A 13681-nucleotide genomic window follows, 5' to 3' on the forward strand; every position below is an offset into this window, starting at 1 on the left:
CAACATTGACGAATACGCTGATTCGGTGTGCGAGTTCATTAGAACGTGCGTTGAAGATGTCGTTCCCATAGCAACGATTAAAACATTCCCTAACCAGAAACCGTGGATTGATGGCAGCATTCGTGTGAAACTGAAAGCGCGAACCACTGCTTTTAATCAGGGCAAGGTGTCTGGTAACATGACCGAATACAAACAGTGCAGCTATTCCCTCCGCAAGGCTATCAAACAAGCTAAGCGCCAGTACAGAGACAAAGTAGAATCTCAATTCAACGGCTCAGACACAAGAGGCATGTGGCAGGGTCTACAGTCAATCACGGACTACAGGAAGAAACCCAGCCCAGTCACGGACCAGGATGTCTTGCTCCCAGGCAGACTAAATAACTTTTTTGCCCGCTTTGAGGACAATACAGTGCCACTGACACGGCCTGCAACGAAAACAAGCGGTCTCTCCTTCACTGCAGCCGAGGTGAGTAAGACATTTAAACGTGTTAACCCTCGCAAGGCTGCAGGCCCAGATGGCATCCCCAGCCGCGCCCTCAGAGCATGCGCAGACCAGCTGGCCGGTGTGTTTACGGACATATTCAATCAATCCCTATACCAGTCTGCTGTTCCCACATGCTTCAAGAGGGCCACCATTGTTCCTGTTCCCAAGAAAGCTAAGGTAACTGAGCTAAATGACTACCGCCCCGTAGCACTCACATCCGTCATCATGAAGTGCTTTGAGAGACTAGTTAAGGACCATATCACCTCCACCCTACCTGACACCCTAGACCCACTCCAATTTGCTTACCGCCCAAATAGGTCCACAGACGATGCAATCTCAACCACACTGCACACTGCCCTAACCCATCTGGACAAGAGGAATACCTATGTGAGAATGCTGTTCATCGACTACAGCTCGGCATTCAACACCATAGTACCCTCCAAGCTCGTCATCAAGCTCGAGACCCTGGGTCTCGACCCCGCCCTGTGCAACTGGGTACTGGACTTCCTGACGGGCCGCCCCCAGGTGGTGAGGGTAGGCAACAACATCTCCTCCCCGCTGATCCTCAACACTGGGGCCCCACAAGGTTGCGTTCTGAGCCCTCTCCTGTACTCCCTGTTCACCCACGACTGCGTGGCCACGCACGCCTCCAACTCAATCATCAAGTTTGCGGACGACACAACAGTGGTAGGCTTGATTACCAACAACGATGAGACGGCCTACAGGGAGGAGGTGAGGGCCCTCGGAGTGTGGTGTCAGGAAAACAACCTCACACTCAACGTCAACAAAACTAAGGAGATGATTGTGGACTTCAGGAAACAGCAGAGGGAACACCCCCCTATCCACATCGATGGAACAGTAGTGGAGAGGGTAGCAAGTTTTAAGTTCCTCGGCATACACATCACAGACAAACTGAATTGGTCCACTCACACAGACAGCATCGTGAAGAAGGCGCAGCAGCGCCTCTTCAACCTCAGGAGGCTGAAGAAATTCGGCTTGTCACCAAAAGCACTCACAAACTTCTACAGATGCACAATCGAGAGCATCCTGGCGGGCTGTATCACCGCCTGGTATGGCAACTGCACCGCCCTCAACCGTAAGGCTCTCCAGAGGGTAGTGAGGTCTGCACAACGCATCACCGGGGGCAAACTACCTGCCCTCCAGGACACCTACACCACCCGATGTCACAGGAAGGCCATAAAGATCATCAAGGACATCAACCACCCGAGCCACTGCCTGTTCACCCCGCTATCATCCAGAAGGCGAGGTCAGTACAGGTGCATCAAAGCTGGGACCGAGAGACTGAAAAACAGCTTCTATCTCAAGGCCATCAGACTGTTAAACAGCCACCACTAACACTGAGTGGCTGCTGCCAACACACTGACACTGACTCAACTCCAGCCACTTTAATAATGGGAATTGATGGGAAATGATGTAAATATATCACTAGCCACTTTAAACAATGCTACCTTATATAAATGTTACTTACCCTACATTATTCATCTCATATGCATACGTATATACTGTACTCTATATCATCGACGGTATCCTTATGTAATACATGTATCACTAGCCACTTTATACTATACTATGCCACTTTGTTTACATACTCATCTCATTTGTACATACTGTACACGATACCATCTACTGTATCTTGCCTATGCTGCTCTGTACCATCACTCATTCATATATCCTTATGTACATATTCTTTATCCCCTTACACTGTGTACAAGACAGTAGTTTTGGAATTGTTAGTTAGATTACTTGTTATTACTGCATTGTCGGAACTAGAAGCACAAGCATTTCGCTACACTCGCATTAACATCTGCTAACCATGTGTATGTGACAAATAAAATTTGATTTGATTTGATTTGATTTGTTCGTACATTTATGGAACAGAAGTGGCATGGTTGCCAACTTCAATTGCATCATTTTCAAAAACTGAAGTTCATGGGTTAGATTAGATGACTCTCCATACTTGCTTGTATTTAGAATTGCTGCTATCATTTCATTGCAGTTTCAATGGAGTGGTGTATATAAAAAGTACATTGTATTAATTGCATTTTATCTGCAAATAAAATGGGATCCAAGCTCAGAGGGGGAGTGCATGCTATTTTAGTATGAGGTCCTTGGTTCAATCCCAAGGTTCTCCACTGAGTATTTGTGTGCCAAATTCACATTACACAACTCCTACTTTCCAGAATGTTAAAATTCTCACAGGAAACAGAGATGTTATTTGTGTGCCATATTCACATTACACAACTACTACTTTCCAGAATGTTGATAAATATCTTGCTGCATAGAGTGGCATGGTGGCCAAGCGGTAAGGCGTCGGTCTTGTAAACCGAAGATCATGGGTTCAAATCCCATCCGTGCCTTACTGAAAGATAGCTGGTACCATGGGAAGGTTCTTTCACTGGAGGTCTTTGAAGAAAAAAAAGTTTTCTCAAAATGGCAACCCTGCTATTATATAGTAAGGGCCTCTACGATAGAGCTAATACTTGAAATGCATGCGCTCTGAAGTTAATCCCCAAATTCTCTGATGAGTATATTTAGTTGTGAAATTAGCTTTTGCACAACTCTACTTTCCAAAATGTTGACATTTTAAGAAGGAAATAGATGTGCTAAGTCATCTGTTTTTGTAAACTGAAGCACATGGGTTCAATCCTAGGTTCAAGCCTTGTTCGACATTTATGGAAGCTAGATGATATTATGGAAATGTACTTTCATTAGAACAGTGTAAAGAATTGTATTGATATGGCCACTACGACCTGTATGCTCTAGTCGGCTGGCCCTCGCTACATATTTGTCGCCAGACCCACTGGTTCCAGGTCATCTTTTTAGTCTATGCTAGGTAAAGCTCCGCCTCATCTCAGCTCACTGGTCACGATAACAACACCCACCCGTAGCACGCGCTCCAGCAGGTATATCTCACTGGTCATCCCCAAAGCCAACACCTCCTTTGGCCGCCTTTCCTTCCAGTTCTCTGCTGACAATGACTGGAACGAATTGCAAAAATCGCTGAAGCTGGAGACATATTTCCCTCACTAACTTTCAGTGTTGCCAACTTAGCGACTTAGTCGCTGTATTTAGCAAGTATTCAGACCCCTCTGAATACTTGCAGACATTTTCATTTTACTCACCTTTTGTCTCTTCCACAATGTTATTCCTCACTCCAACAGTGACCATCACAATTGCATGCACATGGACAATTATGCAATTTAGGTGATGACATCATTTAGCAACTTCTAGCGACTTTTAGGACAGCCAATAGCTACTTTCCTTACTGAGGTGTTGGCAACACTGCTAACTTTAAACATCGGCTATCTGAGCAGTTAACTGATCGCTGCAGCTGTGCAAAGCCCATCTGTAAATAGCCCACCCAATCTACCTACCTCATCCCCATATTGTTTTAATATACTTTCTGCTCTTTGCACACCAGTATTTCTACTTGCACATCATCATCTGCTCATCTATCACTCCAGTGTTAATTTGCTAAATTGTAAATACTTCGATACTATGGCCTATTTATTGCCTTACCACCATTTGCACGCACTGTATATAGACTTTCTTTTTTTTCTTCTATTGTGTTATTGACTGTACGCTTGTTTATTCCATCTGTAACTCTGTGTTGTTGTTTGTGTTGCGCTGCTTTGCTTTATCTTGGCCAGGTCGCAGTTGAATATGAAAACTTGTTCTCAACTAGCTTACCTGGTTAATAATAGGTGAAATTAAAAGAAATAAGAAACATTTTTTTCTTTCCCAGAAGGTGGATGTAGCTCAGTGGTAGAGCGCATGCTTCGCATGTATGAGGTCCTGGGTTCAATCCCCAGCTTCTCCATTAAAATTTTTGCAATGGCCCATCTCCTACTTTCCAGAATGTTGAAATTCTCAGCAGGAAACAGAGATGTGCTAAATAATTTGCTCTTGTAATCTGAAGAACATGTGTTCAATCCCTGTTCGTACATTTATGGAACAGAAGTGGCATGGTTGCCAACTTCAATTGCATCATTTTCAAAAACTGAAGTTCATGGGTTAGATTAGATGACTGTCCATACTTGCTTGTATTTAGAATTGCTGCTATCATTTCATTGCAGTTTCAATGGAGTGGTGTATATAAAAAGTACATTGTATTAATTGCATTTTATCTGCAAATAAAATGGGATCCAAGCTCAGAGGGGGAGTGCATGCTATTTTAGTATGAGGTCCTTGGTTCAATCCCAAGGTTCTCCACTGAGTATTTGTGTGCCAAATTCACATTACACAACTCCTACTTTAGTGGTGGCCAAGTGGTAAGGTGTCGGTCTTGTAAACCGAAGATCATGGGTTCAAATCCCATCTGTGCCTTACTGAAAGATAGCTGGTACCATGGGAAGGTTCTTTCACTGGAGGTCTTTGAAGAAAAAAAAGTTTTCTCAAAATGGCAACCCTGCTATTATATAGTAAGGGCCTCTACGGTAGAGCTAATACTTGAAATGCATGCGCTCTGAAGTTAATCCCCAAATTCTCTGATGAGTATATTTAGTTGTGAAATTAGCTTTTGCACAACTCTACTTTCCAAAATGTTGACATTTTAAGAAGGAAATAGATGTGCTAAGTCATCTGTTTTTGTAAACTGAAGCACATGGGTTCAATCCTAGGTTCAAGCCTTGTTCGACATTTATGGAAGCTAGATGATATTATGGAAATGTACTGTCATTAGAACAGTGTAAAGAATTGTATTGATATGGCCACTACGACCTGTATGCTCTAGTCGGCTGGCCCTCGCTACATATTCGTTGCCAGACCCACTGGTTCCAGGTCATCTTTTTAGTCTATGCTAGGTAAAGCTCCGCCTCATCTCAGCTCACTGGTCACGATAACAACACCCACCCGTAGCACGCGCTCCAGCAGGTATATCTCACTGGTCATCCCCAAAGCCAACACCTCCTTTGGCCGCCTTTCCTTCCAGTTCTCTGCTGACAATGACTGGAACGAATTGCAAAAATCGCAGAAGCTGGAGACATATTTCCCTCACTAACTTTCAGTGTTGCCAACTTAGCGACTTAGTCGCTGTATTTAGCAAGTATTCAGACCCCTCTGAATACTTGCAGACATTTTCATTTTACTCACCTTTTGTCTCTTCCACAATGTTATTCCTCACTCCAACAGTGACCATCACAATTGCATGCACATGGACAATTATGCAATTTAGGTGATGACATCATTTAGCAACTTCTAGCGACTTATAGGACAGCCAATAGCTACTTTCCTTACTGAGGTGTTGGCAACACTGCTAACTTTAAACATCGGCTATCTGAGCAGTTAACTGATCGCTGCAGCTGTGCAAAGCCCATCTGTAAATAGCCCACCCAATCTACCTACCTCATCCCCATATTGTTTTAATATACTTTCTGCTCTTTGCACACCAGTATTTCTACTTGCACATCATCATCTGCTCATCTATCACTCCAGTGTTAATTTGCTAAATTTGCAAATACTTCGATACTATGGCCTATTTATTGCCTTACCACCATTTGCACGCACTGTATATAGACTTTCTTTTTTTTCTTCTATTGTGTTATTGACTGTACGCTTGTTTATTCCATCTGTAACTCTGTGTTGTTGTTTGTGTTGCGCTGCTTTGCTTTATCTTGGCCAGGTCGCAGTTGAATATGAAAACTTGTTCTCAACTAGCTTACCTGGTTAATAATAGGTGAAATTAGAAGAAATAAGAAACATTTTTTTCTTTCCCAGAAAGGGGATGTAGCTCAGTGGTAGAGCGCATGCTTCGCATGTATGAGGTCCTGGGTTCAATCCCCAGCTTCTCCATTAAAATTTTTGCAATGGCCCATCTCCTACTTTCCAGAATGTTGAAATTCTCAGCAGGAAACAGAGATGTGCTAAATCATTTGCTCTTGTAATCTGAAGAACATGTGTTCAATCCCTGTTCGTACATTTATGGAACAGAAGTGGCATGGTTGCCAACTTCAATTGCATCATTTTCAAAAACTGAAGTTCATGGGTTAGATGACTGTCCATACTTGCTTGTATTTAGAATTGCTGCTATCATTTCATTGCAGTTTCAATGGAGTGGTGTATATAAAAAGTACATTGTATTAATTGCATTTTATCTGCAAATAAAATGGGATCCAAGCTCAGAGGGGGAGTGCATGCTATTTTAGTATGAGGTCCTTGGTTCAATCCCAAGGTTCTCCACTGAGTATTTGTGTGCCAAATTCACATTACACAACTCCTACTTTCCAGAATGTTAAAATTCTCACAGGAAACAGAGATGTTATTTGTGTGCCAAATTCACATTACACAACTACTACTTTCCAGAATGTTGATAAATATCTTGCTGCATAGAGTGGCATGGTGGCCAAGAGGTAAGGCGTCGGTCTTGTAAACCGAAGATCATGGGTTCAAATCCCATCCGTGCCTTACTGAAAGATAGCTGGTACCATGGGAAGGTTCTTTCACTGGAGGTCTTTGAAGAAAAAAAAGTTTTCTCAAAATGGCAACCCTGCTATTATATAGTAAGGGCCTCTACGATAGAGCTAATACTTGAAATGCATGCGCTCTGAAGTTAATCCCCAAATTCTCTGATGAGTATATTTAGTTGTGAAATTAGCTTTTGCACAACTCTACTTTCCAAAATGTTGACATTTTAAGAAGGAAATAGATGTGCTAAGTCATCTGTTTTTGTAAACTGAAGCACATGGGTTCAATCCTAGGTTCAAGCCTTGTTCGACATTTATGGAAGCTAGATGATATTATGGAAATGTACTTTCATTAGAACAGTGTAAAGAATTGTATTGATATGGCCACTACGACCTGTATGCTCTAGTCGGCTGGCCCTCGCTACATATTTGTCGCCAGACCCACTGGTTCCAGGTCATCTTTTTAGTCTATGCTAGGTAAAGCTCCGCCTCATCTCAGCTCACTGGTCACGATAACAACACCCACCCGTAGCACGCGCTCCAGCAGGTATATCTCACTGGTCATCCCCAAAGCCAACACCTCCTTTGGCCGCCTTTCCTTCCAGTTCTCTGCTGACAATGACTGGAACGAATTGCAAAAATCGCTGAAGCTGGAGACATATTTCCCTCACTAACTTTCAGTGTTGCCAACTTAGCGACTTAGTCGCTGTATTTAGCAAGTATTCAGACCCCTCTGAATACTTGCAGACATTTTCATTTTACTCACCTTTTGTCTCTTCCACAATGTTATTCCTCACTCCAACAGTGACCATCACAATTGCATGCACATGGACAATTATGCAATTTAGGTGATGACATCATTTAGCAACTTCTAGCGACTTTTAGGACAGCCAATAGCTACTTTCCTTACTGAGGTGTTGGCAACACTGCTAACTTTAAACATCGGCTATCTGAGCAGTTAACTGATCGCTGCAGCTGTGCAAAGCCCATCTGTAAATAGCCCACCCAATCTACCTACCTCATCCCCATATTGTTTTAATATACTTTCTGCTCTTTGCACACCAGTATTTCTACTTGCACATCATCATCTGCTCATCTATCACTCCAGTGTTAATTTGCTAAATTGTAAATACTTCGATACTATGGCCTATTTATTGCCTTACCACCATTTGCACGCACTGTATATAGACTTTCTTTTTTTTCTTCTATTGTGTTATTGACTGTACGCTTGTTTATTCCATCTGTAACTCTGTGTTGTTGTTTGTGTTGCGCTGCTTTGCTTTATCTTGGCCAGGTCGCAGTTGAATATGAAAACTTGTTCTCAACTAGCTTACCTGGTTAATAATAGGTGAAATTAAAAAAAATAAGAAACATTTTTTTCTTTCCCAGAAAGGGGATGTAGCTCAGTGGTAGAGCGCATGCTTCGCATGTATGAGGTCCTGGGTTCAATCCCCAGCTTCTCCATTAAAATTTTTGCAATGGCCCATCTCCTACTTTCCAGAATGTTGAAATTCTCAGCAGGAAACAGAGATGTGCTAAATCATTTGCTCTTGTAATCTGAAGAACATGTGTTCAATCCCTGTTCGTACATTTATGGAACAGAAGTGGCATGGTTGCCAACTTCAATTGCATCATTTTCAAAAACTGAAGTTCATGGGTTAGATGACTGTCCATACTTGCTTGTATTTAGAATTGCTGCTATCATTTCATTGCAGTTTCAATGGAGTGGTTTATATAAAATTTACATTGTATTAATTGCATTTTATCTGCAAATAAAATGGGATCCAAGCTCAGAGGGGGAGTGCATGCTATTTTAGTATGAGGTCCTTGGTTCAATCCCAAGGTTCTCCACTGAGTATTTGTGTGCCAAATTCACATTACACAACTCCTACTTTTCAGAATGTTAAAATTCTCACAGGAAACAGAGATGTTATTTGTGTGCCATATTCACATTACACAACTACTACTTTCCAGAATGTTGATAAATATCTTGCAGCATAGAGTGGCATGTTGCCAACTTAGCGACTTAGTCGCTGTATTTAGCAAGTATTCAGACCCCTCTGAATACTTGCAGACATTTTCATTTTACTCACCTTTTGTCTCTTCCACAATGTTATTCCTCACTCCAACAGTGACCATCACAATTGCATGCACATGGACAATTATGCAATTTAGGTGATGACATCATTTAGCAACTTCTAGCGACTTTTAGGACAGCCAATAGCTACTTTCCTTACTGAGGTGTTGGCAACACTGCTAACTTTAAACATCGGCTATCTGAGCAGTTAACTGATCGCTGCAGCTGTGCAAAGCCCATCTGTAAATAGCCCACCCAATCTACCTACCTCATCCCCATATTGTTTTAATATACTTTCTGCTCTTTGCACACCAGTATTTCTACTTGCACATCATCATCTGCTCATCTATCACTCCAGTGTTAATTTGCTAAATTGTAAATACTTCGATACTATGGCCTATTTATTGCCTTACCACCATTTGCACGCACTGTATATAGACTTTCTTTTTTTTCTTCTATTGTGTTATTGACTGTACGCTTGTTTATTCCATCTGTAACTCTGTGTTGTTGTTTGTGTTGCGCTGCTTTGCTTTATCTTGGCCAGGTCGCAGTTGAATATGAAAACTTGTTCTCAACTAGCTTACCTGGTTAATAATAGGTGAAATTAAAAAAAATAAGAAACATTTTTTTCTTTCCCAGAAAGGGGATGTAGCTCAGTGGTAGAGCGCATGCTTCGCATGTATGAGGTCCTGGGTTCAATCCCCAGCTTCTCCATTAAAATTTTTGCAATGGCCCATCTCCTACTTTCCAGAATGTTGAAATTCTCAGCAGGAAACAGAGATGTGCTAAATCATTTGCTCTTGTAATCTGAAGAACATGTGTTCAATCCCTGTTCGTACATTTATGGAACAGAAGTGGCATGGTTGCCAACTTCAATTGCATCATTTTCAAAAACTGAAGTTCATGGGTTAGATGACTGTCCATACTTGCTTGTATTTAGAATTGCTGCTATCATTTCATTGCAGTTTCAATGGAGTGGTGTATATAAAATTTACATTGTATTAATTGCATTTTATCTGCAAATAAAATGGGATCCAAGCTCAGAGGGGGAGTGCATGCTATTTTAGTATGAGGTCCTTGGTTCAATCCCAAGGTTCTCCACTGAGTATTTGTGTGCCAAATTCACATTACACAACTCCTACTTTTCAGAATGTTAAAATTCTCACAGGAAACAGAGATGTTATTTGTGTGCCATATTCACATTACACAACTACTACTTTCCAGAATGTTGATAAATATCTTGCAGCATAGAGTGGCATGGTGGCCAAGTGGTAAGGCGTCGGTCTTGTAAACCGGAGATCATGGGTTCAAATCCCATCCGTACCTTACTGAAAGATAGCTGGTACCATGGGAAGGTTCTTTCACTGGAGGACTTTGAAGAAAAAAAAGTTTTCTCAAAATGGCAACCCTGCTATTATATAGTAAGGGCCTCTACGGTAGAGCTAATACTTGAAATGCATGCGCTCTGAAGTTAATCCCCAAATTCTCTGATGAGTATATTTAGTTGTGAAATTAGCTTTTGCACAACTCTACTTTCCAGAATGTTGACATTTTAAGAAGGAAATAGATGTGCTAAGTCATCTGTTTTTGTAAACTGAAGCACATGGGTTCAATCCTAGGTTCAAGCCTTGTTCGACATTTATGGAAGCTAGATGATATTATGGAAATGTACTTTCATTAGAACAGTGTAAAGAATTGTATTGATATGGCCACTACGACCTGTATGCTCTAGTCGGCTGGCCCTCGCTACATATTCGTCGCCAGACCCACTGGTTCCAGGTCATCTTTTTAGTCTATGCTAGGTAAAGCTCCGCCTCATCTCAGCTCACTGGTCACGATAACAACACCCACCCGTAGCACGCGCTCCAGCAGGTATATCTCACTGGTCATCCCCAAAGCCAACACCTCCTTTGGCCGCCTTTCCTTCCAGTTCTCTGCTGACAATGACTGGAACGAATTGCAAAAATCGCAGAAGCTGGAGACATATTTCCCTCACTAACTTTCAGTGTTGCCAACTTAGCGACTTAGTCGCTATATTTAGCAAGTATTCAGACCCCTCTGAATACTTGCAGACATTTTCATTTTACTCACCTTTTGTCTCTTCCACAATGTTATTCCTCACTCCTACAGTGACCATCACAATTGCATGCACATGGACAATTATGCAATTTAGGTGATGACATCATTTAGCAACTTCTAGCGACTTTTAGGACAGCCAATAGCTACTTTCCTTACTGAGGTGTTGGCAACACTGCTAACTTTAAACATCGGCTATCTGAGCAGTTAACTGATCGCTGCAGCTGTGCAAAGCCCATCTGTAAATAGCCCACCCAATCTACCTACCTCATCCCCATATTGTTTTAATATACTTTCTGCTCTTTGCACACCAGTATTTCTACTTGCACATCATCATCTGCTCATCTATCACTCCAGTGTTAATTTGCTAAATTGTAAATACTTCGATACTATGGCCTATTTATTGCCTTACCACCATTTGCACGCACTGTATATAGACTTTCTTTTTTTTCTTCTATTGTGTTATTGACTGTACGCTTGTTTATTCCATCTGTAACTCTGTGTTGTTGTTTGTGTTGCGCTGCTTTGCTTTATCTTGGCCAGGTCGCAGTTGAATATGAAAACTTGTTCTCAACTAGCTTACCTGGTTAATAATAGGTGAAATTAAAAAAAATAAGAAACATTTTTTTCTTTCCCAGAAAGGGGATGTAGCTCAGTGGTAGAGCGCATGCTTCGCATGTATGAGGTCCTGGGTTCAATCCCCAGCTTCTCCATTAAAATTTTTGCAATGGCCCATCTCCTACTTTCCAGAATGTTGAAATTCTCAGCAGGAAACAGAGATGTGCTAAATCATTTGCTCTTGTAATCTGAAGAACATGTGTTCAATCCCTGTTCGTACATTTATGGAACAGAAGTGGCATGGTTGCCAACTTCAATTGCATCATTTTCAAAAACTGAAGTTCATGGGTTAGATGACTGTCCATACTTGCTTGTATTTAGAATTGCTGCTATCATTTCATTGCAGTTTCAATGGAGTGGTGTATATAAAAAGTACATTGTATTAATTGCATTTTATCTGCAAATAAAATGGGATCCAAGCTCAGAGGGGGAGTGCATGCTATTTTAGTATGAGGTCCTTGGTTCAATCCCAAGGTTCTCCACTGAGTATTTGTGTGCCAAATTCACATTACACAACTCCTACTTTTGAGAATGTTAAAATTCTCACAGGAAACAGAGATGTTATTTGTGTGCCATATTCACATTACACAACTACTACTTTCCAGAATGTTGATAAATATCTTGCAGCATAGAGTGGCATGGTGGCCAAGTGGTAAGGCGTCGGTCTTGTAAACCGGAGATCATGGGTTCAAATCCCATCCGTACCTTACTGAAAGATAGCTGGTACCATGGGAAGGTTCTTTCACTGGAGGACTTTGAAGAAAAAAAAGTTTTCTCAAAATGGCAACCCTGCTATTATATAGTAAGGGCCTCTACGGTAGAGCTAATACTTGAAATGCATGCGCTCTGAAGTTAATCCCCAAATTCTCTGATGAGTATATTTAGTTGTGAAATTAGCTTTTGCACAACTCTACTTTCCAGAATGTTGACATTTTAAGAAGGAAATAGATGTGCTAAGTCATCTGTTTTTGTAAACTGAAGCACATGGGTTCAATCCTAGGTTCAAGCCTTGTTCGACATTTATGGAAGCTAGATGATATTATGGAAATGTACTTTCATTAGAACAGTGTAAAGAATTGTATTGATATGGCCACTACGACCTGTATGCTCTAGTCGGCTGGCCCTCGCTACATATTCGTCGCCAGACCCACTGGTTCCAGGTCATCTTTTTAGTCTATGCTAGGTAAAGCTCCGCCTCATCTCAGCTCACTGGTCACGATAACAACACCCACCCGTAGCACGCGCTCCAGCAGGTATATCTCACTGGTCATCCCCAAAGCCAACACCTCCTTTGGCCGCCTTTCCTTCCAGTTCTCTGCTGACAATGACTGGAACGAATTGCAAAAATCGCAGAAGCTGGAGACATATTTCCCTCACTAACTTTCAGTGTTGCCAACTTAGCGACTTAGTCGCTATATTTAGCAAGTATTCAGACCCCTCTGAATACTTGCAGACATTTTCATTTTACTCACCTTTTGTCTCTTCCACAATGTTATTCCTCACTCCTACAGTGACCATCACAATTGCATGCACATGGACAATTATGCAATTTAGGTGATGACATCATTTAGCAACTTCTAGCGACTTTTAGGACAGCCAATAGCTACTTTCCTTACTGAGGTGTTGGCAACACTGCTAACTTTAAACATCGGCTATTTGAGCAGCTAACTGATCGCTGCAGCTGTACAAAGCCCATCTGTAAATAGCCCACCCAATCTACCTACCTCATCCCCATATTGTTTTAATATACTTTCTGCTCTTTGCACACCAGTATTTCTACTTGCACATCATCATCTGCTCATCTATCACTGCAGTGTTAATTTGCTAAATTGTAAATACTTCGATACTATGGCCTATTTATTGCCTCACCACCATTTGCACGCACTGTATATAGACTTTCTTTTTTTTCTTCTATTGTGTTATTGACTGTACGCTTGTTTATTCCATCTGTAACTCTGTGTTGTTGTTTGTGTTGCGCTGCTTTGCTTTATCTTGGCCAGGTCG

At 41.6% G+C, this 13681-nt stretch overlaps 10 non-coding genes across 10 annotated transcripts; all 10 read left to right on the plus strand.

Moving 5' to 3' along the window:
• The first annotated feature begins 2790 nt into the window (after window positions 1–2790).
• On the plus strand, window positions 2791–2862 carry trnat-ugu. Its single transcript has one exon. It is a non-coding gene; the product is annotated as a tRNA-Thr (tRNA).
• A 1390-nt stretch (window positions 2863–4252) lies between these two features.
• On the plus strand, window positions 4253–4325 carry trnaa-cgc. Its single transcript has one exon. It is a non-coding gene; the product is annotated as a tRNA-Ala (tRNA).
• A 434-nt stretch (window positions 4326–4759) lies between these two features.
• Window positions 4760–4838, plus strand: trnat-ugu. Its single transcript has one exon. It is a non-coding gene; the product is annotated as a tRNA-Thr (tRNA).
• A 1385-nt stretch (window positions 4839–6223) lies between these two features.
• On the plus strand, window positions 6224–6295 carry trnaa-cgc. The gene has a single exon. It is a non-coding gene; the product is annotated as a tRNA-Ala (tRNA).
• Window positions 6296–6835: 540 nt separating this feature from the next.
• On the plus strand, window positions 6836–6907 carry trnat-ugu. The gene has a single exon. It is a non-coding gene; the product is annotated as a tRNA-Thr (tRNA).
• Window positions 6908–8298: 1391 nt separating this feature from the next.
• trnaa-cgc lies at window positions 8299–8370 on the plus strand. Its single transcript has one exon. It is a non-coding gene; the product is annotated as a tRNA-Ala (tRNA).
• A 1255-nt stretch (window positions 8371–9625) lies between these two features.
• trnaa-cgc lies at window positions 9626–9697 on the plus strand. The gene has a single exon. It is a non-coding gene; the product is annotated as a tRNA-Ala (tRNA).
• A 540-nt stretch (window positions 9698–10237) lies between these two features.
• trnat-ugu lies at window positions 10238–10309 on the plus strand. The gene has a single exon. It is a non-coding gene; the product is annotated as a tRNA-Thr (tRNA).
• Window positions 10310–11700: 1391 nt separating this feature from the next.
• Window positions 11701–11772, plus strand: trnaa-cgc. The gene has a single exon. It is a non-coding gene; the product is annotated as a tRNA-Ala (tRNA).
• Window positions 11773–12312: 540 nt separating this feature from the next.
• On the plus strand, window positions 12313–12384 carry trnat-ugu. Its single transcript has one exon. It is a non-coding gene; the product is annotated as a tRNA-Thr (tRNA).
• The last annotated feature ends 1297 nt before the right edge of the window (window positions 12385–13681 follow it).

This window comes from Oncorhynchus mykiss, unplaced genomic scaffold (genome assembly GCF_013265735.2).
Source record: "Oncorhynchus mykiss isolate Arlee unplaced genomic scaffold, USDA_OmykA_1.1 un_scaffold_156, whole genome shotgun sequence".
NCBI classification, from domain to species: Eukaryota; Metazoa; Chordata; class Actinopteri; order Salmoniformes; family Salmonidae; genus Oncorhynchus; species Oncorhynchus mykiss.